Source organism: Dipodomys ordii, unplaced genomic scaffold (assembly GCF_000151885.1).
Source record: "Dipodomys ordii isolate 6190 unplaced genomic scaffold, Dord_2.0 Scaffold17, whole genome shotgun sequence".
Classification (NCBI taxonomy): Eukaryota; Metazoa; Chordata; class Mammalia; order Rodentia; family Heteromyidae; genus Dipodomys; species Dipodomys ordii.
The window spans coordinates 7209286-7229403 of NW_012267233.1; the positions used below are offsets into that span (position 1 = coordinate 7209286).

The 20118-nt window shown below is 35.9% G+C and overlaps 1 protein-coding gene across 2 annotated transcripts in view; it reads right to left on the minus strand.

Moving 5' to 3' along the window:
* Zfpm2 (zinc finger protein, FOG family member 2) overlaps positions 1–20118 on the minus strand; it is a 447501-nt gene that overhangs the window by 318892 nt on the left and 108491 nt on the right. The window lies entirely within an intron of this gene.

Consider the following 20118-nt stretch of genomic DNA (forward strand, 5'->3'; position numbering starts at 1 on the left):
CCTTGTACAAGGACATCTGTTAGAAAGTGTTAGAGATTTGTTTCATTTATTTTCACTATCACAGCAAATGTCTGTGACTAATCATTTTCATATCTTTTGTGTTTTAACAATAAACAAACCAATATTCATTACCAATTGACCATCATTAGTTATCAGTCCATCAATACTATAGGCAATAAAGAATAAATTTTCATTTCGAGTCATTATAGAAATGAAGAAAATAAAACAGATATGTTCAATTTTTCTAGTATTTTGAATACAGAAAACTCATTTATTTCACTGTTGTGTGCTTGTGTGTGTGTGTGTGTGTGTGTGTGTGTGTGTGTGCCAATACTGAAGCTTGAATTCGGACCCTGAGTGCTGTCCCATGGATTTTTCACTCAAAGATGTCACTCTTACACCTGACCAGCAGCTCTACTTCCGCCTCTTTGGTGGGTCATTGGAGATAAAAGTCTCACAAACCTTCCTGTCCAGGCTGGCTTCAAACCACAATCCTCAGATCTTAACCTTAAGAATGGCTAGAAATAAAGGCGTTAATCACTGGCATCCAGCTTCATTAAATTCTGAATTATGGTTTTTATACAGGGATAACATATTACAAAATAAAAATTAAATATCATAGATATATTTCTCTTTTGAGTTGAATATTATTTCCCCCAGATTTATGCCTTGAACTTGGTGTTATTTCTACGACAGATAGAGTATTAAAAAATAAAAATAATTTGAAAAACTAAAAAAATTATTGCTATAAGTGAGAAACCAATATCATAAGCTAAAAATAGAAGATGGTCATAACAATAGGCTCAACGAAAATACAGGTAATTTTATCAATCTACCCGCTATATTTTTGGATTCCTAATTGTTTGTCTCATTCATAGCCTTCTACTACAATATCAATAAGCAAGAACTAAGAGAAGTAGTTAAGTCATGATACGTGGAGAGGTCTTCACAAAAACACAAGAAATTGAAAACTCTCTCATCATTGTTCAACATTGTTACATTAAATATCAGTATACTACCTTAACATCTTGACTATTATCAAGTATAGCTGACCCAATACAAGTATGTATTGGACTTTCCAAAGCTTTATCTTTCATAAGGACTAGAATGACACTGAATTCTAGTGATCACTGGGTTGCATTCCTACAGACAGAGTGGCATTTCATTCTGGGTGCTTATACCCTGAAACACAGAGAATGTAACATATAGCTACTCAGCAGCATCCATTCTTTTCAAGGATGTCTTTCTTTATGAATCTTGAATCACAGAGATATAAGCACCAGTAGGAAGTTCAGAGACCATCTAATCCAGGTTAGACCAATGTGATGTTTAGGAAATTAGTAGACAGATAGCATCAGTAACTCTTTCACGGCCTCAGAGATACCATATTATGGTTTGGATAAGTTTCCCCAGAGATGTATGATGATGGTGGGAAGTAGAACCTTTAGGAAGTAGTACCCATGGGAAGCCTTCCGCTCATCAGAGGCATGTCCTCAAAGGAAAGATAGCAGCCCAGACTTTTCCTTGTCCTCTCTTCACCTTGCAGCCATGAAATGGATTTCTCCATCATGTGATCCTACTATGTGCTATGCAGATTAAAATTTATACTCAGGCATAAACTGAACCATTTTTCATTTCAAACAAAAGGGGTAAAACTTTCCTATTTTTTGCTATTTAATTGTTGGAAACATGATGCCATGCAAAATTCAATTTATTATTTTTGGAGACATAGTTAAAAATATATAAATCAGAAACACTTTTTCTGTTAAAGTAAGGGCCATGTATTCTTCATTGAGGAAATAGGTACTATATATGTGAACAACAGAGGGGCAGCAAGTCAGACACTCAACGTAGAAGGTCAGAAACTAGAAGCTTAAAGCAAGCCTGGACAGCCTAGATAATTAACTTTGGATTTCTACTTTCATGTGGAGGCAATGGGAGGCACTAGTGATATTTAAGAGCAGGGACTGAACTACTTACTGTGCCATAAATACAGTGATCAGCATATACTTATGTTTCTATGAAAACACTTGTGAGATTACTGGTCTTTGAGTCTTCTTTTATTCGCTCTATAATAACTAAATTCTGTAGGTTTATTGTCTAGAAGCTCCATAATTAGAAATAATTTTTCTGTTCAGTTTAAAAATAGGCACAGTGTTGCCTGCCTAAAATCCCAGCTACTCAGGAGGCAGAGATACAAAATTAGAATTAGACCCAGGCAAAAATCAGTGTGAGATCCTGTTTGAAAAACAAATTTGCAAAAGCATATAGGAAGAACATACAAAAGAAACAAAAGATCACATAGTACATTATAAATATATTAAAAGCAACAGCAAGAAAGCTAAAACCACTTGTAACCCTATCTTGGGGTTCATTTTTCTTAGCATCATCTTATATGGTCATATGTATATAATTTTGACCTTTTCTGCTTGTCCTAGACATGTCCTAGTTATTGCAGATAAGGGAAAACATGGGACCTATGTTTCTTTGAGCTTGTTTTCACTGTATTTGATTCCAGTGCCCTGAGGGGAAGGGAAATAACAGAAATAAGGATACAGGTTGACCAGAAATGAGATGTACAAGACACTATGTTGAAAATCAACTTTTTTTATTGTAAAATTACTGTACAGAAGGGTTACAGTTACATGAGCAAGGTAATGAGTACATTTCCTATTGAGCATTGTTGCCTCCTCCTTTGTTTCCCCCCATGTCCCTTCCCTCCCATGTCCACAACTAACCTCCCACCCCCCTGCCAAAGTTGTAAAGTTCATTTTCAACGTAGTGTCTTGTACATCTCATTGTTACAATGGGTCAACCTGTATCCCTATTTAAGCATTTTGTTTTTTCCTTTCTCCTCCCCCAATTATATAAGTGTATATTCAAGATGCAGGGCACTGATATCAAATACAGTGAGAACAGTGGGGGAGGAACATACAAAGAAACAAAAAACATCACATGGTACATTATAAATACATTAGAAACAATAGCAAGAAAGAAAAAAATATTTGTGTTCCTATCTTGGGGTTCATTTTGCTTAACATCATCTTATATGGTCATATGTATATAGCTTTTGACCTTTTCTACTTGTCCTACACATGTACTAGTTATTGCAAATAAGGGAAACCATGGGATCTATGTTTCTTTGGGCCTGGCTTACTTCACTTAATATAATTTTTTCCAAGTCTTTCCACTTCCTAACAAATGGGACAGTGCCATTCTTTCTGATGGAGGCATAAAATTCCACTATATATGTATATATATATATATATATATATATATATATATATATATCACATTTTGAAAACGAACTTTTCAACTTCAGTGGAGAGGGAAAGGGAGGAGCTGGAGAGGAGGGGAGGGAAGGGATGATAGGGGAAAAACAAAGGAGGAGGTACTTATTACCTTACTCATGTAACTGTAACCCCTCTGTACAGTATTTTTACTAAAAACTATATATAAATTTATTTTTAAAGCATATAGGACTAAGGGCATATCATGCATGGTGTAACTTGCCCCAAGTAAACAAAAAATACACAAATTAAGAGAAAATGATATCATATCTTTAGCTCTACTCATCCTCAGTATATTTTTAAATCCTTTTCGGATAGCCCATCAACATCTTTGCCATGTACTAGCATTCTTGTATTTCATAAAATTAAAATGGGGCATGGATATATGGAAGGATGCTTAGGTGCACTGATAGAAAATGTTGTAGACAATGTGTGATCCCATATTATTGTGAGTGTACAGCCATGTTTCTACTCTATCAGAAAATTACACTCGGAGCAGGGGGAATCGCTGGGTAGTACAGTTCCTGTGGACCCTGGTTTGATCCCCAATACTAAAGACAAAATTGAGAATTTACGTGTCTACCACATGGCAAGCAACAACGAGAGCCAGATGTGACCTGAGAGCTCCTTGTTCCTTGTCACCAGGATCTCTAGTTCTTCATTATTCTTATATATTAAGATGGAAGGTTTCATAGACAACATTTATAAGCATCAGTTTCTAAGTTTTACTCTGCACTTAAAATCAACTACACAGAGGTAGGTGCTTAATCAATAACCATTGTTCACTGACCAGACAGAAAATTGGATTTTAGTCTCATTCTTTTTTTTAGCATAATCCATTGCAATAGCATCTCATTTGCTAATAAATTGCTTTCAGCACATTATTTCTATTTAATAACTAAAATATGTCACATATTTCAACTTTTGGACATTTCATCTAACTTTATCTCAGGAAACTAGTTCTCATTTTTATGGTAATGTTTTCACCTAATTCATTTTTAATCTTTTTACTAATGAAAAATAAAATGATTAAAAATAATTTAATCAAATACGAAATCTTTGAAGTATTCTTTAGAAACATTACTTTTCCTTTATAGTACAGGCTTGCCTTTTCATTTCAATATATTTATTTTTATAGAACATTTATAAATAGAATTTTATTTTGATATTAACCTGATTCTAGCTTCTTAAATGGAATGAAATTAATTTCATTAACTGTTATTTCTTTTTACTTCAATTTTTAATTCTCCTACATTTGAAATCTACACAACACAGTGTTTTAGGATAATGGAACAAATAGGTTAATAGCCAAGATACTAGTGAAAAGTTTGTTATGATATTGTTTCTCAAAACCTTTATTGGTAGGAAAACCAGAGTGAGGAAAAAAAGGTGCCAAAAGAAAATAACAAAAAGAATAAGGGATGCATCTGACTTTCCTTCATTCGCTTTCTAAATTCATTCTGCACATTCTTTTAAATAGAAATTTCCATGTGTTTTCAGCAAAGCACAAACATATTTAATGGGATAACTACATATCTGAAAACGAATTCATAAAATGATGAGAGAATAAATATGGAGCAGGATGAAAAATCTATAATATTTTTAAATTTTATGGCTATGGAGTTAATGGTTTTCCACTGCAAGATTAAGCTCCTTTGTTGTATTTTTAAAAGCTATCCTAAGTATTTTGTGGGCCCTTCTATTTTCTTACTTGGGTTTTCAGAATCAATGAGAGCCCCACCAGAGGAAATTGAAAGTGTTATTGAACAATATAATGCATGGCATAAATGACTTGAGGAATGCACTAGAATATAGCCTTTGAACCGCACGAAATGGCAACTTTAAATACCGTATTAGATATTATAAAGACAGTAGTTCTCATTGCCAAGCCAAAATAATTTTTTAAATGCAAACAAATACCCTTTTTCACTGAAAATTAAAGAGTCTTGTAGAAATAAAAACCTTGCCACATTCTGAGATAGACACTTTCTCAGAACAAAACAGCAGCAGTGTTTGAAAGCAGTCATGCAAGCAAGCAGCCTTTCTCAACCCTGCTCTTTTAATCCATGTAGTCCCTATCAATATTAACCTCTTATAGAAAAGCTTGTACAATGTAACTATTGAACTTTCTTGACTAGGAGTGTTACTGGAGCTGTTAGGCATCCCTATAATGTATTTTGCAATCAGCCAAATCATCAAAGTATTTTTTTTTAACAAAGAACAGTTCAGAAGTGACAGATCTACTTTCTTGTTCACTACTGCTTATCAGAGAATAGATATCACATATGTTTTCCAGGTGCCTTCTATAGTTAGGATACTTTCACAGAAGCCGCTCGTGAGAGATAAGGTCATAAAAGAGATGAAAAATGTGTGAGCTTCATACACTTATGGTTTTATCATCAGACAAGATAGCTTTGGTTAAAGGACTGTAGCAGTCAAAAACAGAAAACTATAGCTCCTCTTGAAGGACGAGAATGTTAAAGTTTAAGACTCAGTTTGTGTTTCCTTTGTCTAGCAGCCTCACCATGGTATTGGCTGACAAGAATTGTTTAGTTAAGATTATTTAAGAGAAACATCATAGGAGATTGACTATGAAACACTAAGCTGTGCGTTTATCCAGAAACAAAAATAAAAATATGCAAGTATTACTCCTTTATAGCAATACTTAAAAGAAAATCTAAACATTCAATTTGATTGAAAAGAATAGGCTTATTTTATTATCAATCCACATTACCATGTCTAACTTGCTTTGATTTAGTACATATATCTAATAAATGAAGAATACTGCCATGTTCTAGATAGTTATATGCAGAATGCCATTTTTAATAATTTATGATATCCCTATAACCTAACTTGAATTACTCCATTTAGCATTATTATTTTGATAACAGACCTTTTTCAGACCCTAGATAAAAAAGACTAAGATTACATTTATTTGATTATGATTTTTAGACAGAAGAAGGAAAATTCTGATAGATTCATAACAGAATGCAGGTTTAAATCTGTTGTTCTGAGTTGAAACTAAATTTCTGCAGTCAGTGTGAAACTAGTATTATCTACAGTAGCTTATTATATCTGTTAATGGAACATTATTGAAAATGTTAATATTTATAGCAATGATATCATGTGAAAATCACAGTTGAAGTATTGGTAACTTAAGAGGGAAAAATAACAATGTATAAAGTCTTTCTAGAATGTTGAGCATTTATTCCTGCTGTCAACATCATCTTCCAGGTAGGTAGAAAAGGTGTTTTCCTCAAAGTTCAAGTTCACTGAACATCTCAAATGTAAGTGAAATTTCCACATGAGATAAACTGAGCCAGTCTCTCTGTAGTATATCAATCGATAATTCTTAGTCCTCATTATTTCTCTCAATGAGCACCTTAAATAGCCAAATGTTTAAACAAGTAGAGAAGAAGAGAAATTTAATTTAAAAGGTATTTTTAAGCTAGCTTGTAATGGCTCACATCAGTAATATTAGCTATCAGAAGACTGAGATTTAAGAATCTCAATTCAAAACCATCCCAGGCAGAAAAAATCCATGAGACACTTTGCTCTCATTAACCACCAAAAAAGTGGAAGTGGAGGTATGACTCAAATGGTATATCAGCCTTGAATGAAAAAGCTAAATGAGTTCAAAATCTTGTACTGACACATACATCAGAAAAATGTATTTTGAAATTAATATATTAAAGTTCTATTTTTTTTGGTCGGTTGTAGGGCTTGAACTCTGGGTCTGGGCGCTGTCCCTGAGTTCTTCAAGCTCAAGGCTAGAGCTCTACCACTTGAGTCACAGCACTGCGTCCAGTTTTCTAGTGGTTTTTATTGGACATGAGAGTCTCAAGTACTTTCCTGCCTGGCTGGCTTTGAACTGTGATCCTCAGATCTCAGTCTCCTGAGTAGCTAGGATTACAGGCATGAGCCACCAGCACCCGACTTTCTATTTTTCTTACCATCCTTTCCTCTTTCCTCACCCAAAGAAAAACTTCACTGCACCAATATTCCATCCAAGAGGTCTATATAATTAAGATATTTCTTATTGCAAAGAAGAGATACACTAACTCCTGAAAGTCTATAAAAGAGGATAATCTAACAACAATTGACCCATTCACTGATTTAACAATAATTGACCCATTCACTGTCATAAAGTTATCACCATTCCTAAAGTTTGCTGATCTCTGTCTTCACATTTTAAACTCATTATTTAGTTGGCAAAATCATCATTGCCACCAAAAACAAAATGCAAAGACAGCTGGGCACTGGTGGCTCACACCTGTAATTTTAATTACTCAGGAAACTGAGATGTGAGGATTGCCTTTCTAAGCCTGCCTGGGCAGGAGAGTCCATGAGACTCTCATCTCCAGAAAACCAGAAGTTGCAATGTGGCTCAAAGTGCCAGAGCGCTATCCTTGAGTTGAGGAGCTCAGAGACAGCTCCCAGATCCAGAGTTCAAGCCCCATGACAGATTTAAAAAAAAAAGCAGAGATAAACCTTACAATATCTGAATCTGTATCCACAACAGCACAACCCAATCAACATGGAAAGATTGTAGTAGTTTGGAAAAGTGATGAAATCTTATATGTTCTCATTCCCTATTCTTTGCTTTTTAACAAAATGATTCATTCCAGAGGGTCTACCTCTTTCTGAGAATCAATGAATATAATTCATAAGCAATTGTTTATCACCACAGGGTTTCATTATAACACAATACTCATGTATAAATAGGATTTTACTGAAGCCACATGCTTAAAACACTAAGGTTGTGATGTACCCAATGGAACATTGGAACTTTTAGGGAGGGGAATTAGCAGACCTAATCCAATGTCTTCATGCCCTTTATATATCACTAGTTCCAACACTATAGGGGTGAATGACTCTGAAAGCTCACTTATTTGCAATGTCTATCTATTATTAACGAGTGTAATCATTTATAACTTAGTCTGTTGGTTTCTCTGTATATTATGGTTTGTGGAAGGCTGAGATTTGCATTCAATGCTTCTGCTTTCAAAACATTTATTTCCCTGTCTTAGCTTTATGACCATTTTGTTTCTTTTCCCACTGACTCTTGGCTGTCTTTCCAAGGACACCTCAGAAATCATACTGTTGTTGTCTTTATATCTCTCTTAAGCCTTTGTTACCCACATGTGCTTCTTTCTTTTCATCTAGTTAATGTCTACTCGGTATTTGATTTCAAGTGCCACTTACCTTCCTCTGATCTTCCTCACTGGGTCAACCCATCCTTTACCATGACTTTACTTATGACTGCCTTCCCTCCCATAATGTAACTTCAAGGACAGCCAGGACCGTCCCTCTGGGCACTCACCATTGTCGTCACAGAATTTCTCATTGTATCTGAATTAATAGGTGCTCAATAAATATTTATTGCACTGGAGGAAAACATGAATATTTGAATGTATTGATGGTACCTCTGCCTTGGGTCATTAAATTCTTCCAATAATCAAGCAAAACAAATAAAAACTACACATTTTACATAAGCTTAAAACTCTCCATACTGATAGCATTGGGTGTATGGCCATCTGATTATAAAAAACAAATTTTCTGGCCTCTCATCATGTAAGGTAGGCCACTCCAAATGACTGAGTTCTAAATAATGGGGATGGAAGATGAGCAGTTCTGTGGGTAATTCCAGAGAACTAGACTTCCAGCTAAACCTAATCCTAATAGAGTTTCCCTATCTGTGAAGGGGGAAAAAAATCCTTGGTCACAGCAGCCTCACCCTTAGTCTCACATCTAGCTTCTAGCTCTGACAATAGTCCCAAATGTGTTATCAAAAGATCCATTTGGGCTCTTTTCATTGCAAGACCATAGCACTAATGTCAGCAAAAAGTCTTTGGCTTCTAGAAAATGCCATAAACACATAGGTAGTACTCACATCATCTTCCAAATTTTCAAAAAACATAGAGAATTTCTTCTCATCTATGATTCGGTTTTTTTTTTTTAACACATCACTTAGAAAAATCAGGCTTTGTGTGTATATCTGTGGTTTCTTTAAGCTAGGCAATATAGCCTATAATAATGATAGATTTAGAATCTAGATCTTGAATATAAGTACAAAAACATTCTAGGTACCTTATTGAAGGCTTGCCAACAAATTACGAAGCTGAACTCAAGGAGAACCTTCTTGATCACTGGTGTCCTGTATGAGTTCACTTCTAGTTACAGCCTTTAGTAACCTAGACTGATGGGCTCTGTGGGGCCTGATGCTTATGCAAATTGGGAGGTACTCATTAGGAGGGGCACAAAGTTCTAACTACAAAATTAGGTGCAAGGTCTTAGAAGGAAGTATGTAGGCCTCCTAAAGCTCAAGCTTCATTATCCTCATAGAAAACCTACCTCTGAATAGAAAATGAAGTAAAGGTTACATATCTGCTTTTCTGCTTCAATAAAAATTTGTGAGTGTTTGGACACTGTCAAACCAGTCCCAGCATTCTGAAGCAGTGTCAGAAATTTATTTGTGTCCAGTGCTGGTGGCTCAGGCCTGTGATACTCACTATTCAGGAGGCTGAGCCCTGAGGATAGCCTAGTAAAGTCTGTGAAACTTCTCCAGTTAATCACCAAAGAGCCAGAAGTAGAACTGGGACTCAAGTGGTAGAGTGTCAGCCTTGAGCAGAAAATAGCTAAGGGGCAGTTCCCAGGTCCTGAGTTCAAACCCATTACTAGCACACACACACACACACACACACACACACACACAGATTTTACTGGAATTATTTAAGTTTCAGGTTGTTCAAAGTTATTTTGAACTTCCCTGGGTCTATTGTCTGACTAAACAAAAATCATTAATTGTGAAATTAACTAAAATGTAATGGTCAGTATTTCTTTGCCAGTATTAAGCATGACTATAACATATTATGCATACATAAAATTTCAAAATATATTCATTATTCATATCATTTTATATTATGAATTAGAATTTGAATTTAGGGCCTCACACTTTTAGGCTGGTGCTCTACCATTTGAACTACTACTCAATCCCTCGTTCTTATTGTTGGCTAACTGGAAATGGAATGTAATGAACTTTTCTGCTAGTCTTGAATCATGACCCTCTAGGTCTCAGCTTCTGGAGTAGCAAGTAGCTAAGATTACACATGTGAGCCACCAGCACCTGTCAAAATACATTCCTTTTATTATAATCTGATATGATTTTACCGTCACCTTGAATTTCCCACACAGTATTGTAAAACAACAACAACAACATTCTTTCCTAAAGGGAGTTTTCCTTAGGATGTAAGCATTTTTGTCTCCCCCCGCCAAGGGTTTTGTAGAATTGTTGTGCCTTCTTAAGCATGACATTTTTTGGCATTTGTAGTAGACAGCTACTGGGACAGAATCTGTGAAGGACAAGGGTTAAATGAGGAAGGTGAAGAATTCCATACTGGATAGCTATACATTATCAATAGAGTACACTGCTCCCTTAGTCAATCAAAACTTAACCTTCCTACATTTAAGAAATGGGAATTTTTTTTTTTTTTGGATCCGGTCGTGGGGCCTGAACTCTGGGCCTGGGCGCTGTCCCTCAGCTCTTCAGCTCAAGGCTAGCGCTCTACCAATTGAGCCACAGCGCCACTTCCTGCTTTATTCTTTTTCTTTTTTCTTTTGCTTATGTGGTGCTGAGGAATCGAACCCAGGGCCTCATGCATGCAAGGCAAGTGATCAACCACTGAGCCTCCTTCCCAGCCCAAGAAATGGGAATATTCTTTATATAGTCTTCTTTCTACATTTGAATATATACAGTCACACTGGGTCATTTGCATATATCCAGGCTTACAGAAGCATAAACTAGTTTTCAGTATTGGTTAAGTGGCTAAGGATGTAATTTATATTGCAAAAATACAAGTTTATCCAGGACCGCAATACAAATTCCATCACAACAATAGAAATTCCATCAAATCTCATTATTCAACAGGTAGAGGGGCAGCCATTTTATATATCTTAGCTATAGATTTTTGCCTTGATAAATCTATGACTTTAATCCTTGAAGAGACCTTCCTTTCTCACTATCAGAAATATATACAGTCTGAGCAATTGCATGCACTTTCAGCTCTGCTATGTGAGTAAGACTTGGTAAGATACAGCCACTGTCACGTTTCAGAACAGTTTCTTGTCTAATCTTTCCACTTCTCCAGATCTTTGATAGGGAACCTGTTAGAATGTATTGCTTACTTTTCCAGTTCCTATGTTTATCTCCCTTCCACTCTTACCATCTGCTGTACTTCATTTCCTTCAGAAAAGTGAAAAGTTTTCACAGTGCCCAGAGCTTTCCCCACAAACAATGCCCTCTTCCCCTCTTCCTTCCTTCCTTTCTCCCCGTTTAATTTAGTCTTATTTTGTGTTAAGGTCAAAGTGTTTTAAAAAGTTCACTTCGCAAACATTTCTACAGGGCTGAAATTCCTATCCAAATAGTTGCAAAGGATTTATAAACATTCCTGCCTTCTATTACCGGCTTTTGTCCAAGTGCACACATTTTGGTGTGTTTTACTCTTGAATTACCTGAGAACAACATCATAACCAACAGGCTATAAGAACTGTAGCCTATTGAAGGCAATATCATTATACACTTTGCAACAGGCAAAATGCCAACTGAATACAGTACTGCACTGGTTGTTACTGACACTCTTAATACAAATTTCCTTTTCTTCCTTTTTTAAAAATAAGTATTTTGATAGTACTGTGCATTACACTTGCACCTTTTGCTTACAAACCAAGTGATTTAATTTTTTATTTTATTATCTGCCAATCCTGGGCTTTGATCTCTGTGCCTAGCGCTGTCCCTAAGCTCTAACTTTTGTGCAAGACTAGTACTTTACCATTACCATTTGAGCTACAGCACCACTTCCAGCTTTTTCTGTGATTAATTGGAGGTAAGAGTCTCATGGCTGACTTTGAACTGCAATCCTCAGATCTGACTCCTGAGTAGTTAGTATTATAGGCTTGAGCCACCAACATCCAGCCAAGTTCAGTGCTTTAAAAGTTGAGTCATATCCCAAAAGACAGATTTTTTTAAAAGAAAAATGTGCAGTAATTGACATGTGATGGACAGTAGCAAAAACTATTTCTCTATTTCAGTTAAACAACAGTAATCCTAATTTTAATCTGATATTCAGAGTAGTTTTGGGAGCAAGGAAACCTCTGGGTATCACAGGTGAGAATATCACAGGATATAAATTGACTAGGTAGAGACCATGCAGGTAGGGCAAGATGTCTGAAAAGATGCTTCTGAGAAGGAGCAGGTAGGAAGTGGAAGTAGAAGTTGTTATTACCAATATTATAATTCTAATAATTGCTACATAGTCTCATTGCCAATCTTTGGAATCTCACTCAAATACAAAAAGAGGCTGAGACAGCAATCCTCATTTTCTATCAGTATTTATTGGTGCAACAAATTCAGTTATTTTTTTACCTGACCTTTAAAAAACAACAAAGGAGTGACTGACATGACTACTATAATTAAATTCATCATCCCACATCTTCCTATATTTCCCTCCACATATTCCTCAGGAGATAGATAAAGATTATCCCACCAGGTAATAGATGGGCAAATGCTTAATACTGCCTGTTGCTTCTCACATAACAAAAACCTTGAGAGAATTTTACATACTAATAAGTAAATTTAAATTTTACATGAGAAGATAAAGAGCTTTGAAAATCTCATTTGGTTTAAATGTATAAAATGGTAACACAGAACCAAAAGAATGTTTCTAAATCATTTGTGATGCTTAAGGATAAAAAAGTAGAAGAAATGTAGCTATTTCCAAGAGATGTTTTGCTACAACTTAACATTTTAAGACCTAATGTGATCAACAGTCAGATGCAGGGTTGTCAACCAAGTTAATTCCATTTGATTAAAATAAATTAGCTACTGAGGCAGTCCTAATGCTGTTCATACTTATAATTAAAAGTAGAAAAATAAATCAAGACTTTGTACATATATATGAGCATAAGTATAGATCTTCATAAATTTGATTCAAATAAACATTTAAGGCAATAATACTGAAATGAACACTCTTATTTTAAAATAGCTACTTAAATCATTACAGTTTGATCACAGCTATTTCCTTAAGGAGACATGGGCTCTTTATTCAACTCAAGATCTCACTGAGAAAATGTGGAAATAAAACAGGGGTTCTAAGTAAGTATTCTTTAAATAATTCAGCTAAACATAATGACTAAATAATTAATCTTTAGATTAAGTGCTAGTACTCAGATGGTTTGATTCCTATATATTCAAAGTATCAGGATATTAAATAGATTCACATTATTTTTCTGACTTTCAACGTTGTAGAGAAAACAATACCCATAAACGTTATAGGTAAAAATCTGTACTTGCTAACCAGGTGCTAGTATTTCCCATTTTTTTAATGTTTTTTATTGTAGAAATACTGTACAGAGGGGTTACAGTTACATGAGTAATGAGTACATTTCCTATCAAGCATTGTTACCTCCTCCTTTGCTTTTCCCCTACTATTCCTTCTATCCCTCTCCCCACCTCCCCAACTCCTCCTTCATCCCCCCTAAGTTGTAAAGTTTGTTTTCAACATAGTGCATGCCTCACATTTTTAATCTTAACTACTCATGAGGCTGAGATCAGAGGAGCATGGTTCAGAGATAGAAAAGTCCATGGCAAGCAAGAATGCAGGACCCTGAGTTCAAACCCCAGTACTGCCAGACACACAAAAAAGACATTTTTCTTGGCAGCATTCTTAAACATCAAACCAATGACAATGTTCCTAAATGGTAAACTACTGCTTCATATTAATTTTCATTTTATTTCTAACAATGACATTAATATAAAATAAGAATATAACTAAACCTAAATCTCTCCACATCTGATGTGGAGATATAAAATTATATATATTTTTAATTACAACAAGGGGTTATTTCAGATATTATAAAAGAGTTAGGAAATTATGGACTTTGCCAAGTTCTAATTTATTTAAAAACAAAAGATGTGCAGGTTGTGCAGGCAATCTGGTGGTGGTCAACTCACTAAAAGGGAAAAGTAATTGAGATTCCCATAAACAAAAAAGTAGCACATATTATCACGTAAGACTTACGCACATGATAGCAAGCTGAGTAGCTTCCTATTGTGTGCAACACAAATCATTTTAACTTTTTTGAAATTTTCATGATAAGATATTTGTGATCCAAGATGAGGTATGTAGACAAATTTTCACCTGTCCCTTAAAATAGGAAACAGTCACAGGCAAAATTTGTCCACATTCTGATTCCATAAAACCACAACAGTGCTAACTCCCTTTAACAACAGGGTTCAATTCCAGTAGCTTCTCATTTTTCCTCCAATGGTGGCTTTCAAAGTTGAGTTTCATTCCAAACAAAAACTATATTGTGAACGTTTCTGAGATGGCTTTGAGCCTCTGTGTGTGTGTGTAATCTCCTTTCCATTTTTCATTGTTAGATAACTTAAGTAAAACTTAAAACTTTTAGAATACATTTAAAAAGAGAGGAGAGAAGGGAAGAAGAAGGACTGGCTCCAGGAAAACAGAAAGTTTTCCAAGGAACAATCATGTCATATGCAGGGAGGAGGAGGTGGCTGAGAAGGGAAGGCAGGTCGGTGCCAAGCAAAGCTGGGGGCTGTTCAATCAGCCCTATCAGTGCTCCATCAGTGTCTCCACTCCAGCCAAATCCAGAGAAAACAAGGAGTCAAAGATTCAGGTCAATAAGCTTATAGGCGATTTGCACAAACAGCTCCTCCAGCAAGGTAAAAAACAAAGTCATATTGGCTTTTCTTTTTTACTCCTTCTCTTTGAACTCCCTGGTCCAAACATACCCTGGAAATGTCAATGTTATATGCAGGAATTTAAAGAGCTGAGCTTCTTAATCCCTTTAAGAAAAAAGGAACAAAGTTGCCTGTAAAGATCTCTTTCCTTATTGAACTCAAAAGTGATTATGGCAGGGCTGCCTTGTGCAGATCCTGATTCGAGTTACCGGAGCATTGGAGAACACAGGAATAACATCCTTAAAGTTGTAACTGAGCAGAAGAGAAACCTTCATGACAGAAAAGGCGTGTGAACTACAAATGCCAAAATAGCATGAATGTCTGAAAAGGAGAGCAAATGCAAAAGAAAACAAAAACAATCAGTTACCACTCACACATCCAAATCTCATAAAGGTACAGTATTATCTGTTTGTTGGATTTATTCTAAGAATTAGGGGGTTAGGTAATATTTGGGTTGCTTTATCTTCATATATGATGTGAAGAATGATGACAATAATCCAGGCTTGTTACATACAGTCCGAAGAGAAAAATGGCTTTTCCATAGTTACCTTTGAATTTTTAAACAACTACATTAGGAAGTGTGGGAGGAGGGCAATGGTGTCAAAGTTCAAAGGGTCTAGTAGTCTAGATAGCTGAAACACAATGAAACAGGTGTCATTTGCATGTGGCTCCTTATCTTTTCCACTCAAGGATGTAATAAGATGTAGAAAACACCATGAAAGGAAGGGAAGAGAACAAAGTATCAAATATCCCTGTCTTCTGTTCTGGAAACTTCAGCAATGTGATAGAGAGAGCCTCCCATCAGATCCTTGGCTAATGGGCTGATGCTCAATGGAATTTGTGTATCTCCTGACAGCTTTCCCAACTTACTTGTCTCAGCTTCCTATTTGACCCTCCACAGCTGGAGGCCTTTCTTCTTTGGGCATGCACCAACTGTGAGCTGATCCTGGGACCTTCTCCCAGGGACCTCAATGTCCTCCATGGCTCAGAGAATGCAGCTTCTTTTCACTCTTCAGTTCCTGTACCCTTCACAGTGGTGTAAATCCACCTGCCTTTGGCAGCGGCAAGCTGCCCAGGTGTGACGAAGGTGTACCTCTCTCACTGCCCAGCTCACTGCTGTCCTCTTCTGGCTTTCTGCAACACTGGCCTCCCAAGTACTGCAGAGGCTGGGATGTTCAAAAAGTTCCTCATTTTTTTCCTACTCAAGTTTTTGCTCAAAACTCACCTTCTGGGGCTGGGAAGGTGGCTCAGTGGTAGAGCGCTTGTCTTGCATGTATGAGGTTCTGGGTTCGATTCCTCAGCACCACATAAGCAGAAAAAGCCAGAAGTGGTGCTGTGGTTCAAGTGATAGAGCGCTAGCCTTGAGATGAAGAGCTGAGAGACAGCGCCCAGGCCCAGAGTTCAGGCCCCACGACCAACCAAAATACAACAACAACAACAACAACAACAACAAATCACCTCACCTTCCTCATCACTCTTTATAAAACAGCAGTTCTAGTGGCTCCTGTTTGTCATTCTAGCTACTCATGAGGCGAGGAACTGATGACTACAGTTCAAAGGTAGCATGGGTGGGAAAGGCCAGGAGACTCTTAGCTCCAATTAAGTACCAAGAAGTTGGATGTAGCACTGTGGTTTAAGTGCCACCAGTAGAGGATCAGTCTTCAGTGACAAAGCTATGGGAGAGTGCCCTGGCCCTAACTCCAAGTCCTAGTACACACACACACACACACACACACACACACACACAACAGTACATACACCTGCAGAGAAAGACCCAGTATATCACCACTACCCTTTCCTGTTTTGTTTTCTTTAATGTTATTCAACATCATCCAATATATACAATGTGGTTTTAGTATTCTATAACCGGTCTTTGTGCTCCTGAGTTGATGCTTGGCCTTTGTCTACAACTACACTCAGTACTAAGAGGAGGGCTTGGCACATATTTGATGCTTATTAATATGTGGGCTGAGTTGTGCTGGAATGTGATCTACTGAACAGAATTAGAGGCTTTCTGCTAATTCAGTTCAGTGTCAGTCCATGTTTGCTTTTGGTTTTATATGAACTACTTCACAGCCTAGTATCAAATGCAATTTGGAGTACTTCAGGCTTTATTCCATTTTACTCAATATGCTTCAATTCTAAAGGATATTTAAACTAACCATGGCTTTTTGTACATATCACCTCTTCTTGATTCTATGTAGAAAGCGCATTGTTAGAAGACTATATGTTTCCTTATTTTATAGATTTCCTTCATGGAAATCCATCTTGTCCAATCTGATTGTTTTCAGACAGAGCCTCTAATGTCAGCTCACTTCTGTAGGATAGACACTGTACCCAGTGATTTCTGTGACAATTCACCATCCCTACACACTAGGACCAGGAATCAGGAGTTCTGTCTTATAACAACAACTTTGGTGATACTATTTTCTTGATTAGCCTGTTGAGGGACCATGATATCAGAAAACAATTGTGAAGACCCCCCCAGAAACTGTCCTAGTTCATCGATGTTAATGCCAAGTTACCCACTGACAGGTAGTTTCTTCCTTTGCTCAGAATAACGCTATCTATTATTAGACTACAAGTGGAATCCGTCTAACACGTTTTGCCTACTCATTCAAATACCCTTGTGACACTCTCCTGGAATAAGACTGAAGAAATATTACCTCAATTTAGTCCTTAACAAGCAAATCCTTAGTAATGAAACTCTCTTTCAACTTGTTAATAATAGTAAACCAGTTTTAGAACTTCTCCATCATGAAGTATTGCCTCCGAACTTGTCCAAGAACGGGAACCTGTACATACTGCCTTTTCTATCCCCTTTGGCACCTAATGACATTACTAAAATTCTTCAGGTGGCTTTCCTGACCTCTGTATTTCCATTTGTATTTATTTCCTCCACTGTACACATGCATGGACATACTTCTATGTCTCATACACTAACCAGAAGAAAAGAAAATGAAGTAACTGAAGCAAATAACTTGGTACCATAGGAAATATATAGTACTTGTAGGCCCAGAACTGATGTCTTCATCATCTGTAAATTCAAGGAAATAATTCTTGCTTGTTTCCTTCCTTTCTTAGATACTGTCAAGGCAAGATGCCAGGCAGTCGAAACTCATGAAGATGCTGTGGACTCAAAGCCCTGCTTTGTATTTTGCTAATTTAAAAAAATATCAAGGCACCCAGGCAAGTTTGAAGCTACAACTTTTTATAAACACTTTGAAAAATGGAGACTTGAAATAAGCAACTAATTTGAAGTAACATAGGAACCTTGCATAGAATTGCCATATTCCAGAAAATACCACAGGGTAATATTGGGAACCGGTATCATTGTGAGTGGGGAAGGACAAAAGAAAAAAAGAAGGAAACTATGGTACTATGTATGCATGTATGGGACTAGGAAAGTGAAATCTGTTGATATTGTCATAAGAAGGGGAGAGGCAGAATGGACAATGATGGAGAAGTAAGTTTGATGAAATAATGTTTGCATGTAAGGAAATATCACAATGAAATCCCCCTTGAACAACTTGTATATGCTAATGAAAGTCTACTAAGAAATGAATTGTCATGCTCAAAAGTTAGATATGCAATTATACAAGGGTTTCCCTGAGATAAACTCATATAATTAAGAATTTTGCACATTAAAGCTACAATAAATTTCAGGGCAAAATATTAGGCATTCCTGGGGAATGTTACATTGTAAGATTTTACATGGTTGATAATAACTAGCAACTTCAGTATACATTGATAAATGCTTTGAGACTTGTTGAAACCTTGGCCTTCGACAAAAGCGCAGATGATACATCAATTTGAAGTTAAGAAAATACAACAATAAATAATAAAATAATCATTCTAAACATTGAAAATGTCCTGTATAATGGAAGCTCAGTTTCAACAGGAGTTAAAAACTTTATGATAAGAACTGACTTCACACAAATACAGAGTCAAGCAGTTTTCTTTTTCTTTAAATATAAAGGGAAAGCTATTATAGCATAGACAAAATTTTTCATATAAAAATTGTCACTCCCTAAAAAATAGATGAAGATATATTGTAACTCTAAATGTATCTGCACAATTCTCCCCTGAAATATTGACAAATATCTTCCTTGGGAAATTTAGATATTCTAGCTCCATTTTTATGCTATGAAAATTTGAACTAACCATCCTTTGTTTAGTAAGCAAAGTCATTTAGCACTCAACATTTTTGTAGAAGAACTGCTGGACTAAGTAGGTCATTGCTATGATTTGATCGTGGCAATATTGTTATACAAAGAAACTCTAAATAATGCAATTCATTTTCTAGTGTATACTGGCAATTTTCAATTGTTATTTATAATGATTTAGTATATGGACAACAAACAGGTTTTAGCAATGTACCCTGGCTAGAAATGTTTTCTTCCAAGAAACATTTTGAAAATGCATTTTCAGTCATTAGCCATTTAAGTATCATTGACCATTTTAATACACTTATTTTAATCCTTAATCTATTCTTTCCCTACCACTCATAATAAAATATAATTATGTGTCACTAACACAAACATATGAATTTCTACAAAAAAGATTAGAGTCTAATTTTCCAGAGAGAATATTTTCTCCTAGTTAATCAACTTCAGTGAAAGATGGGTAGCATCCTTTTTACAACTTCAATGGGACACAGAATCTATCTAGGGGTTATCTCTTCCTTTCATACCAGCTCCATCTGACTTCAGCAGGAATTCCCTGCTCTCACATTCTATAAGACTAAAACCATGAGACATTTTTCCCTATGAAACAAGTCCAAGGTAATTTCAAATAGTAATATTCAATAAGTAATATTTCTCTTGGAAAGCATTACAGAAAATTGAGAATTCTTATTCACATGTACAATAATGTTGTAGTTTTAAGCTAATCCTTAGAGAATCACTTTTGTAATAAATATAATCAATTATATATGATTTAATGCCATAACATACTAAGTCGTTTGTATGCCTTTGAAACTTAAAATTTTTCCAACTCCTGTTCAAATAATACCATCTACCAAATAATTTTCATAATAATTATAATTTGGAATCTTTTCTTATTTAATTT